Source organism: Mesoplodon mirus, assembly GCF_964341445.2.
Source record: "Mesoplodon mirus genome assembly, chromosome: 15".
NCBI lineage: Eukaryota > Metazoa > Chordata > Mammalia > Artiodactyla > Ziphiidae > Mesoplodon > Mesoplodon mirus.
The window spans coordinates 12,228,454-12,241,994 of NC_138991.1; the positions used below are offsets into that span (position 1 = coordinate 12,228,454).

The window sequence follows — 13,541 nt, forward strand, 5'->3', positions numbered from 1 at the left end:
CTTGGAGGCCGCCCTGGCCCGCCCCCTCTCTCAAAGTCTCGCGGCGCGCGAGCGGCAACCTGGGGCGTGGTTTGTGTGACGAAGGCAAGGCACGGCGTTTGTGTTAAAATCCGTTCTCTTGGTGCTCAGAAAACGGTGCGACGGTTGGAGGCGCGTGCGAGTTGCGGAGGAGAAAGTCTAAAGAGGTGCGTGGATGAGCTCCGTATATTTATGTACAAAAAAATTGTGGAAGAAAATACAACAAACACTTAGAAGTGATTGTCTCTGGGTGGTAGAATTTTAAGCGATTTTTAGTTTCGTCTTAGGTTTTTTTCCACAGTAAACATTTATTTTCATAAAAAAAGAAAAAGTTAAAAATAGGAATAGCTGGGACTTCCCTGGCGGCCCAGTGGTTAGGACTCTGCACTTTCACTGCCCAGGGCGCCGGTTCGATCCCTGGTCGGGGAACTAAGATTCCTCAAGCCACCGCTGTGAGGCCAAAAATTAAGAATAGCTAACACTTATATAACATTTACTCTGTGCCAAGTACTGATCTAAGCACTTATACATGTGTTAACTAATTTAATCCTTACGGCAACCCTAGCAGAAGGTATCATTACTCTGTCGCCATTTTACAGATAAAGAAACTAAGGCGATGGGGCTTCCCTGGTGGCGCAGTGGTTGAGAGTCCGCCTGCCAATGCAGGGGACACGGGTTCGTGCCCCGGTCCGGGAAGATCCCACACGCCGCGGAGCGGCTGGGCCCGTGAGCCATGGCCGCTGAGCCTGCGCGTCCGGAGCCTGTGTTCCGCAACGGGAGAGGCCACAACAGTTGAGAGGCCCGCGTACCGCAAAAAAAAAAAAAAGAAAGAAACTAAGGCGCAGAGAGGTTCCCAGGGTCACAGAGCCAGTTAATTACAGAGCCAAGATTATAACTGAGGCAGTGGCTCCAGGGCCCTTAAGGAAAGTAGATCTCACAGCTTACCAGGAAGTTTTCATCTCTTCTCTGCTTGTGGCAATCTCACTGAATCTTAACTTCCTAAACACCACCTGCTACATGAAGTCTTCGTGGACTACCCATCCTCCTTCATAGCTGTTTGCTCCTTCCGTGTTAACACTTTGTACTTGCAGCAGAGTTGCAGTTGTGTCGTAAAAGTAGGTTCAGTTGTCTTTTTTTTGTGCTATTTTAACTTTTTTTTAAACTATTTTTAAGTGTACAATTCATTGGCATTAATTATATTTACAGTGTTGAGCAACCATCACTGCTATGTGTTTCCAAAACTTTTTCATGAGCTTAAGGCAAAGCCTTGTAACCATTAAGGAATAGCTAACTCCCAATTCTTGTTTCTCCCCAGTCCTGGTAAACCTCTAACCTACTTTATGTCTCTATGAATTTGCATGTTCTAAATACTTCACGTGAGTTGAATTATACAATATTTGTCCTTTTGTGTCTGGCTGATTATACTTAGCACAGTGTTTTCAAGGTTCATCCATGTTGTAGCATGTGTCAAGTTCATTATGGCTGAATAATCTTCTGTTGTATGGATATACCACGTTTTGTTTATCCATTCATCTGTCAATAGACACTTGGGTTGTTTCCACCTTTTGCCTATTGTGAATAATGCTGCAATGAACATTGGCATATGAGGATCTATTTGAGTCCCTATTTTCAATTCTTTCAGGTGTATACCTAGGAGTGAAATTGCTGTGTCATATGGTAATTCTGTGTTTAGCTTTTTGAGGAACCACCAAAATATTTTCCACAGCGGCTATACTTTTTTTACATCAGTAATATATGAGTGTTCCAATTACTCCACTTTCTATCCTGTTCACGGCTGTATCCCTGGTGCTTAGTATATACTAGGCATTCAGTAATTAGTAGATGAATAAATGAGTGAATGAATGTCCTTATGTGTTTTTGAATCATTTTCAGATGTCTGTCAAGTCTATATGTCAATGTTTGCTCAATTCATATAGGCCTTATGTCAACTCTGGCTCCCTCCACTCTTCTTCCCTGAGCTCTGGAGGGCCGGAACCATGTCCAAGTCATCCTTGTACCTTGGAGCACTTGTACCTGCAAGTGCACAATCTATATTGAAGGACCAGCATTTTAAATTACCAATCCATTGCAAACTGGTACTTCTGTAAAATACAGTAAAAATGTGTGTCAAGATCAGCTTGCTAGAAAACTTTCTGAAAGCTTATTCTCAATTTCTATATTTATAGTGTCCTGAGCAGGTAATGAACAGTTTACAGTTTAAGTCACACTGTCCATATTTTGAGTCACACTGCCTTGAGCTCTTAGAAAACCAAGACAGCATCACATGGGATTAAAGACAAAGATGGAGGTGAACAGACTTTGTTTACTACAAAACATCAGATAAATGCCAATTGTTAGATTAATACTGTCCATTGGAACTTTTTGCAGCATGAAAATGTTTTATATCTGTGGTATCCAATATGATGGCCACTAGCCACAAGTGGCTATTGAGCACTTGTAATGTAGCAAGTTGAGGAATTGAATTTTCTGTTTTTATTTTAATTAAAATAGCCACGTGACGGCGGGGGGAATAATTAGGAGTTTTGGATTAACATATACACACTTCTGTATATAAAATATATGGGGAATTCCCTGGTGGTCCAGTGGTTAGGACTCGGTGCCTTCACAGTGCGGCTGAATAAATAAATAAAAATAAAAAGATTTATTCTCTTAGCAACTTTCAAATACACAATACAGTATTATTATCTGTTGTCACCATGCTATACGTTACATCTCCATGACTTATTTTATAGCTGGACGTTTGTACCTTTTGACTGCCTTCACCCATTTCACCCGCCTCTGGCAACCACCCACTGTTCTCTGACCTATGAGTTTCAGTGGGGGTTGCTTTTTTCTTTTTAGATTCCACATATAAGTAAGATAATACGGTATTTATCTTTCTCTGTCCTACTTATTTCACTTAGCATTATGCCCTCAAGGTCCATCCATGTTGTTGCATATGGCAAGATTTCCTTCTTCTTTATGGCTGAATAATATTTCATTATGTGTAAATACCACATTTTCTTTATCCATTCACCCATTGATGGACACTTAGGTTGCTTCCATGTGTTGGCTATTGTTAATAATGCTGCTATGAATATGGGGGGTTCAGATACGGTTTTGAGTTAGTGTTTTCATTTCCTTTGGATAGATACCCAGAAGTGGAATTGCTGGATCATATGGTAGTTGTATTTTTAATATTTTGAGGAATCTTCATACTGTTTTCCATAGTGGCTGCACTAATTTACATTCCCACCAACAGTGCATAAGCGTTCCTTTTTCTCCACATCTTCAGCAACACTTATTTCTTGCCTTCTTGATGATAGCCATTCTAACAGGTGTTAGGTGATCTCACCTTTTGGTTTTGATTTGCATTTCCCTGATGATTAATGATGTTGAACACCTTTTCATGTAACCATTGGCCATCTGTATGTCTTCTCTGGAAAAATGTCTATTCGGATCCGCTGCCCATTTTTTAAATCAGATTTTCTGGGGTTTTTGCTATTGAATTGTATGAGTTCTCTATATATTTTGGATATTAATTAGTCCCTTATCGGATATGTGATTTGCAAATATTTTCTCACATTTGGTAGGTTGCTTTTTCATTTTGTTGATGTTTTTCTTTGCTGTGCAGAGGCTTTTTAGTTTGATGTAGTCCCACATGTTTATTTTTGCTTTTATTGCCTTTGCTTTTAGTGTCAAATCAAAAAATCATCACCAAGACTGATGTCAAAGAGCTTATTGCCTGTGTTTTCTTGTAGAGGTTTTATGGTTTCAGGTCTTACATTCAAACCTTTAATACATTTTGAGTTAATATTTGTGTATGGTGTGAGGTAGTGGTCCAGTTTCATTCTTCTGCATGTTGCTGTTCAGTTTTCCCAACACTGTTTATTGAAGAGACTGTCCCATCCCCACTGTATATTCTTGGCTCCATTGTCGTAAATTAATTGACCATATATATGTTGGTTTATTTCTGGGCCCTCTATTCTGTTCCATTGATCTATGTGTCTTTTTAAAATATGAACACCATACTGGTTTGATTACTATAGCTTTGTAATAATAGTTTAAAACCAGGAAGCATGATGCATCCAACTTTGTTCTTCTTTCTCAAGATTGCATTGGCTATTTGGGGGGTCTTAAACAATTCTTTACATTAAATTTTCTCTGTTAAAATAACTAGTATAGGACTTCCCTGGTGGTGCAGTGGTTAAGAATCCGCCTGGCAATGCAGGGGACACAGGTTTGAGCCCTGGTCCAGGAAGATTGCACGTGCCGCGGAGCAACTAAGCTCGTGTGCCACAACTACTGAGCCTGCACTCTAGAGCCCACGCGCCACAACTACTAAGCCCTCGTGCCACAACTATTGAAGCCCACGAGCCTAGAGCCCATGCTCCGCAACAAGAGAAGCCACCACAGTGAGAAGCCCGTGCACCACAACGAAGAGTAGTCCCCGCTCGCCGCAACTAGAGAAAGCCCACGTGCAGCAGCGAAGTCCCAAGGCTTATATGTATATATATATAATATATATATTCAGACAAGTGTACACAATAATATGTATATCAAAACACTGTTTACAATGGTAAAAAGTTGTAAATGACCCTACTGTGTAACAATAAGGAAATAGTTCACTCAGTTGTGGTACATTTTTACAAGGGAATACTGTAGCTCCATATATGCTAACATAGAATAATATCTAAGATACAGTAAGAAAGCAGATTATAAAACAACATGTATGGTAAGATTCCATTTTTGTGTCTGAAATATGGGGAAGTTATTAAGAAAACGGTTGGTATTTTGTGCTTTTTGCTGCTGTGGACTCACCAAGAGGGGGCAATGGGATTTTAGGCCCACCAAGAAAGGCTGAACTGAAGAGAAACAGAGGAGAAAGCAATAGAGGTGTGTGGCTTCAGGGTTGTGAGAAGAGTGTGGCCTAATGTTTATGTTGGGTTATAGGTTTTCTAAAATGGGAAAGAGGTGGAAGCTCCTGCTTTGAGTTGAAGATGGACAGCTAATCCAATCCCAGAAAGTTGTTTATTGGTCATTGTGATGGTTAACTGTATGTGTCAACTTGACTGGGCCACAAGATGTCCAGATAGCTGATCAAACATTCTAGGTGGTTCTGTGAGAGTGTTTTGGGGTGAGATTAAGGTAAATGACTAGATTGAGTAAAGGAGATTATCCTCCATAAGGAGCCTAATCCAATCAGTTGAAGGTGTGAATAGAACAAAAGACTGACCCCTGTGTGAGAGAGAATTCTTCCTGCCTCAGGGCATTTGTCAAACTGGAACTGGAATTCTCATGATTACAAAACAATTTGCAGCCTTCGGACTCAAACTGGGACATTGGCTCCACAGATTTTGGACTTGCCAGACACATAATTGCATGAGCCAATTCCTTACAATCTCTACCTCTCCCTCTCCCATTCTTCCTCTGTCTCTGTATCTTTCTGTATCTCTATAGCCATATAGGTATCTCTAGGTGGATGGGTGGATTGATAGATAGGAAGGAAGGAAGGGAAGAAAGGAAGGAGAGAAAGAAGGAAGGAAAGGAAGGAAGGCAGAAAAGAAAAGAATGAAAGAAAGAAAAAGAAGGAAGGGAGGGAGGGAAGAAAAAGAAAAGAAAAGAAAATCTTCAGACCTGAAGGCTACATCCAGAAGCAATGGCCAAATTACTTCATAAATCTCCTTTGACTGAGATACCACTGAAGCCACTGCTGTTTCCAGGCATCATGATTTGTCCTCTGACTAAAGAACCAGAGGTCCCTGCTGTCTCCGACATTGAGAGTCTCTTCTGCCATGCCGGCTACAGTGGATTCTGACTGGCTGTCTGCTTCCCATGGAAGACGGGCACTGATCCTCTGATTGGCGGAGCTTAGGTCACAAGCCTGTACTCCAGATGCAGGGATCCTGAAAAACTGATGATCTCAGTCTTAGATAGGCATGAATTGATGAGGTGGGATACTCCCGAACATTGGGAGGGGAAGGAATCCAAGGATGTTGAGCAGCCATAAAGAATAACATTCACTACAGGAAGGCTGGAGGGACAGAGAGTGGTGAATTTCTGAGTATTCAAGACCTACATCTCTCATGCTCCCAGTGCCCTGCAAAGCAGCAAGTTCCTTGATTGGGGTCTCTGCATGGCCAGGCTTTGCACAGAGGAAGTGGATGTTGAGAGCAGAGCCATCTAACTTTTTGGGGACTTGGTCTGGACTTGGTCTCTGAGCAAATCAGCAGTGATCATGAGCAGAAAACTAAATTGGGCCTTCCCCACTTTTCTTGTATTATGGGAACCTGGGCTGGTGGGTTGGGTGGTTGGTTGGTTGGTTGGTTTTGCATGATTCCAAGTGATGGGAAAGAGCCCCCCAAAAGAGCTGACATTGGATTTACTGACAAACTTGGTGAATAGAGACTGAATCAAATAAATTCAATCCTGAGTTCTCTTTTGAATAAAAGGGCACGTTGGGTGGTTTCACAAAGTCATCAGGAACCCAGGCTCCTTCCATCCTTTTGTTCCATATCATCATCACGTGGCTTCCACCACACTGTCCAAAATAGCTGCTAAGCCTCCAGCCATAAGGCCTCATTCCAGCAAGCAGGAAGGAAGGGGCAGGGAAAGAAAAACACATATCCTACCCTTAATCATACTTCTAAGACTTCTGCTTCCATTCCACTGACCAGAACTTAGTCTGTGGGCATACCTACCTGCAAAGAAGCTGGGAAATATAGGTTTTATCCTGAGCAGCTATATGCCCAACTAAAATTCAATGGAAGAAATGGATAACAGCTACTGGAGACAACAGGAAATCTGTTACAGTCAAGAGGTACATACACCAAAATTTATCTCTGGAAAGGGGGTAAAATTATGGGTGATTTTTAGTTACTTTATAGTTTTCCATAATACTTGATTTTTTTAAAATTGACCATATATTTGTAATCAGAGGGGAGGGGGAAGCATTGTCACTCTTTTCAGTTTGAGGGGGAAATACAATATGAGTAAAAGAAATGGTAAAAATGAAACAGGAGGGAAGAGGCCAGGACACAACCTTTAAAAGAATGACATAGCCATAGGACATGACAAAAACTGGTTAGAATGAACGAGATCCAAGATGGTGGAAGATTTGACTTCCAGTAGACCTTGAGCCTCATTATATGCTCATTGTAATACATTCGCTAAATGACACACCCACCAGTGCCATGACAGTTCAGAGCTAACCATAAAAGGCCAAAAATTGGGTTGTGGCTGAATTCCTGGAAATCCCCACTCCCCCGCCACCCAAAAATAGTTGGACTAATCCTCCCACTCATTAGTCTATGAAATTACCCAGCCCATAAAAACTAAACACGCCGTATTTCCGGGCCTCTCACCTTCTGAGATGGCCCACACTCTATGGAGTATGTTTCTCTCTAAATAAATACACTTCTTACCTGTCACTTTGTCTCTCACTGAATTTTCTGTGCGTCGAGACATCAAGACCCTGAGCTTCATTAAGTCCTGAGACCAGTTGTGTGACTTCAATTAAAAGACCATGGGTTCGGGCTTCCCTGGTGGCGCAGTGGTTGGGAATCCGCCTGCCAATGCAGGGGACACGGGTTCAAGCCCTGGTCCGGGAAGATCCCACATGCTGTGGAGCAACTAAGCCTGTGCACCACATCTACTGAGCCTGCACTCTAGAGCCTGCAAGCCACAACTGCTAAGCCCACATGCTACAGCTACTAAGGCCCGTGCACCTAGAGCCTGTGCTTCACAACAAGAGAAGCAACCGCAACGAGAAGCCTGCGCACCGCAACAAAGAGTAGCTCCTGCTCGCTGCAACTAGAGAAAGCCCGCACGCAGCAACAAAGACCCAATGCCAAAAAAATTAATTAATTAATTAATTTTAAAAAAAAGAGATCGTGGGTTCAAGTCCCAATCAGGGTTTTGGCCGGGTTCAAATCCCGGCACATGGGTTCAAGTCCCAGCCTGAGTTGCATGGTTTCAAAATGATACCAAGAGCTAAGGCAATTATTAAAGAAACACGTCTGCTCTCTTGTGCAGTGTTCCCAAGGAAATAAAACTTCCCTGGAAATGCTGCTTCTTTTAGCAGCCCTACTTGGCTCTCTCCACCTACAGATAAGACCTCTTCCTCCCTAGAATGCCAGGATGATCTGTTAGGACTTGTCATGGCACGAGGAATGTTTTGTATTGACGTGTGTCTACTTGCCTTGATTCTCGGGCCACCAGGCTGTGTTCCAGGAGTGCTATGCATTTCCCTGCACATGGTGCCCCACCAGCTTAAGGTTCATTAACTATTTATTAGCCAGATCCAGGCTGCCTTCACATCTTAATTCCCTGAAATGATTTGCGATTGATAAGATCTGGGTAGATGTGGAAATCTTAACAACCTTGCCCAAGAATGAGCAAGTCCTCTGAAATCTTTGGAGGTCAAAGATGTTGGGAGCTTTGGAGATTTGCTGCACTTCCTTGTAAAATCCATCTTGACTCTCACTTCCACCCCTCCTCCTCACCATTCCCACTTAATTTCTTATCTCCTCTCCAAACTAAAGTCTAAGAAGAACAGACTGGAAAAAAGGAAACGAGATTGCTTATTTTTCTCCTTGGGGGTCTAACATCAGCCCCAGAACTTTATTTTTATTTATTTATTTTTGGCTGTGTTGGGTCTTTGTTGCTGCGCGCGGGCTTTCTCTAGTTGCGGCGAGCCGGAGCTACTCTTTGTTGCAGTGCACATGCTTCTCATTGCAGTGGCTTCTCTTGTTACAGAGCACAGGCTCTAGGCACGCGGGCTTCAGTAGTTGTGGCGCCCGGGCTTAGTTGCTCTGCGGCATGTGGAATCTTCCCAGACCAGGGATCGAACCCATGTCCCCTGCATTGGCAGGTGGATTCTTAACCACTGCGCCACCAGGGAAGGTCCCCAGCCCCAGAACTTGAGCTGTATTTAGGAAAATCAAGTTTTCCCCCTCTAATTCAACGCAGAGTTTCCAACTGATTTTCTCAGAGAGTCAAGGTGGATATTCTCAATAATTAGTGTTGAGCAATATTCTACTACTGAACAGTGGTACCAAACGTTTTCATTAATTCCACAACTATTTATTGAGCTCCTGCTTTGTTTCAGCCTCTGTTTTACACACCGGGGATATTGCCTTCTCATTCCTTCTCTCCTCTCACCAGAGCCAACCATTCTCGTGAGTTCGAAGTGTAACCTTCCTAATGGTGCTATCATATCCTCATTTTACAGGTGAAGAAACTGAGGCACAGGGAGATAAAGGAACTTGCCCAAGGTCACACCCTTGGTAGGTTGTAGAATCAGTACAAACAGAATAAATGAGATGAAGAAAAGGCAGGTTGATAAGAGGCACTGTTCCAAAGCTGAGAACTGAAAGTGGAGAAAGAGGCACTAAATGTTGATTTCTCAGAAATCCTCCCACACACACCCCAGCCCTAGGCAATCACTAATCTACTTTTTGTCCCCATGGATTTGCCTCTTCTGGACAATCATGTAATTGTGTAATATATTGCCTGGCTTCCTTCACTTAGCATGTTTTCCAGGTTCATCCATGTTGTAGCATCTATCGGTACTTCATTCTTTTATACGTGGCTGAATAATATTCCATTGTATGGATATGCCAGATTTCACTTATCAGTTGATGGGCATTTGAGTTTTTTCTGTTTTTTGGCTGTCATGAATAATGCTGCTGTGAACATACATGTATGAGTTTTTATGTGGACATATGTGTTCAGTTCTCTTGGGTACTAGGAGTGGAATTGTTGGGTATATGTTAACTCTATGTTTAAATTCTTAAATAGCTGCCAAACTCATCAAAACAACATTGGGATCATCAGGTTGGGAACTCTGCTTACTGTAATCACCAGTGGGCCCAGGCTCACAAAGGCTTTATCTCAACATGGGATTTGATGTTTACTGCAGCAGTGAGAAGGATATATGACAATTGAACTGCCTCTTAGACTTTTGTCCAGAAACAATATAAATCACTTCTGTTCACCTTTTACTGGTCAGATCAAGACATAGAGCCACACTCAACATCAAGGGGACAGGAAAGTACAGTCTTACCTGAAGTGCTGACAAGGAGAACTAGAGACATTCACAGAATTATGTTAATAATGGCAGCTGCGGGACTTCCCTGGCGGTCCAGTGGTTAAGACTTCTCCTTCCAGTGCAGAGGGTGCGGGTTTGATCCCTGTTTGGGGAGCTGAGATCCCAAATGCCTTGCAGCCAAAATACCAAAACATAAAACAGAAGCAATATTGTAACAAATTCAATAAAGACTTTAAAAATGGTCTACATCAAAAAAAAAATCTTAAAAAAAAAAAATAACGGCAGCTGCAGTGAATGTTACGTAAAAGGCATAGGGAAGGCCTCTGTGAGAAGAGGACCATTACTCTGAGACTTGAAAGGTCAGAAAGAGCCTGTTGGAGATGATGAGGGCAAAGAGATGCTCAACGTCACTAATCATTAGGGAAATGTAAATAAAAACCACAGGCACTGTCACTTCGCATCCACTAAGATGGCTATAATAAAAAGAGAAACTGACAATAAGAACTGTTGGCAAGAGTGTGGAGAAACTGAAACCTTCATACATATTTGGTGGGAATGTAAAATGGTACAGCCCCTTTGGAAAACAGTTTGGCAATTCCTCACAAAGTTCAACACAGAGTTATCATATGGTCCAACAATTCCACTTCTAGTTACATACCCAAGAGAATGAAAAACATCTATCCACACAAAAACCTGTATATGAATGTTCATAGAAGCCTTAATCCATAATAACCCAAAATGGACACAACCCAAATGTCCATCACCTGATGAATAAATAAGCAAAATGTGGTAAATATATCCATACAATGGAATATTAGTCATCAACAAGAAGGAGTGAAGTACTGATACATGCTGCAACATGGATGAACCTGGAAAACATTATGCTAAGTGAAAGAAGCCACCAAATATTTTATGATTCTGTCTGTATGAAAGGTCCAGAATAGGCAAATGCATAGAGACAGAAGGTAGATTAGTGTTTGCCAGTGGCTGGGAAGAGGGATGAACAGAGAGTGACTGCTAATGAGTACAGTGTTTGTTTTGGGGTGATGAAAATGTCTGGAATTAGAAAGGTATGAGTATACTAAAAACTCCTGAATTGTACACTTTAAAAGTGTGAACTTTTTTTTAAAAGGTGAGTTTTATGGTATATGAATTACATCTCAATTAAAAAAAAGTAACAGGGACTTCCCTGGCAGTCCAGTGGTTAGGACTCAGCACTTCCACTGCTGGGGGCACAAGTTCGATCCCTGGTTGGGGAGCTAAGACCCCGCATACTGCATGGCACGGCCAAAAAAAAAAAAAAGTAACAGATTAAATCCATTGAATAAAAGAGAAAAATAAAGAAATTGAAGTCTGTACAAAGTACTGTTCATAAAATAAATAAGTTATAAGGATATATTGTACAGCACAGGGACTGTAGCAAATATCTTATAATAACTATAAATGGAGTATAATCTTTAAAAATTGTGAATCACTATGTTTCACACCTGAAACCTATAATATTGTACATCAACTATATCTCAATGGAAAAAAAATTTTTTTTAAGAAATTGAAAGTCTGATGAGGAATAACATATTTACCTAATTTCAAAGTGCCTCTCCACAAAATACTTAATAAGAAGGAAAAAAGAGTAACTATACGGATGTGAAGCCCAGCAGATGCCACCTTAATCAAGTGATCAGAGTGAACACCATCAGCAAGGGGACAAATCTCAGTCACATGTCACCTGGTCAGATGCAATGAGAAAACACCATTACCAGTGTTTGATTTTCCTGCCAAAAACCTAAATCGAATCATGAGGAAACGTCAGTTAAACCCAGATGGAGGAACGTGCCCCAACTAGTTGTCCTGAAATCTTCAAAAGTGTCAAGGACGAGAAAGTTGAGGAAAGACTGAAGAACTGTTCCAGACTGAAAGAAATAGAACAATCTGAATGCAAAGATCTTTTTGCTGGAAGTTACATTGTTGGGTGAATTGGCAAACCTGAAAGGGGTCTAAGGGTTAGATGATAGTCCTGTATCATAATTATTTTATTTGGATGTGTGTATCACATAGAAGAAAGTCCTTGTAGGAAATACACACTGAAGTGTGTGGGGATGACGAGGTATCAAGTCAGCATTTACTCTCAAATGGTTCAGGACAAAAAAAAAAAGATCCGAACCATATTCACAACTTTTTTTTCTTGTAAATCCTAGATTGTTTTTAAAAACGAATACACCGGGACTCCCCTGGTGGTGCAGTGGTTAAGAATCCGCCTGCCAATGCAGGGGATGCAGGTTCAAACACTGGTCCTGGAAGATCCCACATGCCACGGAGCAACTAAGCCCGTGCGCCACAACTACTGAGCCTGCACTCTAGAGCCCATGAGCCACAACTACTGAGCCTGTGTGCCACAACTACTGAAGCCCACATGCCTAGAGCCCGTGCTCTGCCACAAGAGAAGCCACCGCAATGAGAACCCTGCGCATCAATGAAGAGTAGCCCCCGCTCGCTGCAACCAGAGAAGAGCCCACACGCAGCAACGAAGACCCAAAGCAGCCAAAAATAAATAAATAAATAAATAAATAAAATTAAAAAAAAAAATCCACCTGCCAATGCAGGGGACACAGGTTCGAGCCCTGGTCCCGGAAGATCCCACATGACGTGGAGCAACTAAGCCCATGCGCTGTAACTACTGAACCTGTGCTCTAGAGTCAGCGAGCCACAACTACTGAGCCCTCGTGCCAAAACTACTGAAGCCCGCGCACCTAGAGCTCGTGCTCTGCCACAGGAGAAGCCACTGCAATGAGAAGCCCACGCACCGCAACGAAGACCCAACGCAGCCAAATAAAAATAAATTAAAAAAAAATACAACCAATACACCAATTTCCAGTGAGGTTTCATACTTTCTCAATTAACTTACTTTAATTGCTTTTGGTTTTTTGTTTGCTTTTTGTTTTGTTTTGTTTTTGGCTGCACCCTGCGGCATGTGTTATCTTATTTCCCGGACCAGGGATCAAACCCGCACCCCCTGCATTGGAAGTGCGGAGTCTTAACCACTGGACCGCCAGGGAAGTCCCCTCAGTTAACTTACTTTAACGTTAATCTTTTCTGCACCTTACAATCTCATATCTCACTGAATAGAAATAATATCTACCATTTATGTGGCACAAAATTCTTTATACACGTGTGACAACATGCATGAAAAACCCTGTAATTTATTGTGTCACTTAGAGTTCAGGTTTCTGAATTCTTTATCCTGCTTGAGTAACTCAAGCAGGAAAAAGAATTTACTGGAAGAATATGGGGTATATGGCAGGCTCTGTTGGAACTGTTTCTTCCACTTAATGAAAGTGTGTTGATCTTGGGCAAATGACTTTACTCTGTGCCTCAGTTTCTGCATCTGTAAAATGGAGGAAATTATAGTACCTACCTCATGAGATTGTTGTGGGGGTTAAATTAATTAATACATGTAAAGCACTTAAAAGAGTGC

The 13,541-nt window shown here is 41.8% G+C and overlaps 1 protein-coding gene across 5 annotated transcripts in view; it reads left to right on the plus strand.

The window, feature by feature from the left end:
• The first annotated feature begins 82 nt into the window (after nt 1–82).
• The window catches only part of STAU1 (staufen double-stranded RNA binding protein 1), a 90,606-nt gene continuing 77,147 nt past the window's right edge, over nt 83–13,541 (plus strand). For 3 of the 5 annotated variants that reach the window (XM_082643981.1, XM_082643971.1, XM_082643969.1), the window contains exon 1: nt 83–185. The gene's annotated coding sequence lies outside the window, so the exon portion shown is untranslated. The remainder of the gene's footprint in view (nt 186–13,541) is intronic. The other 2 variants (XM_082643973.1, XM_082643976.1) reach the window with 2 other exon arrangements.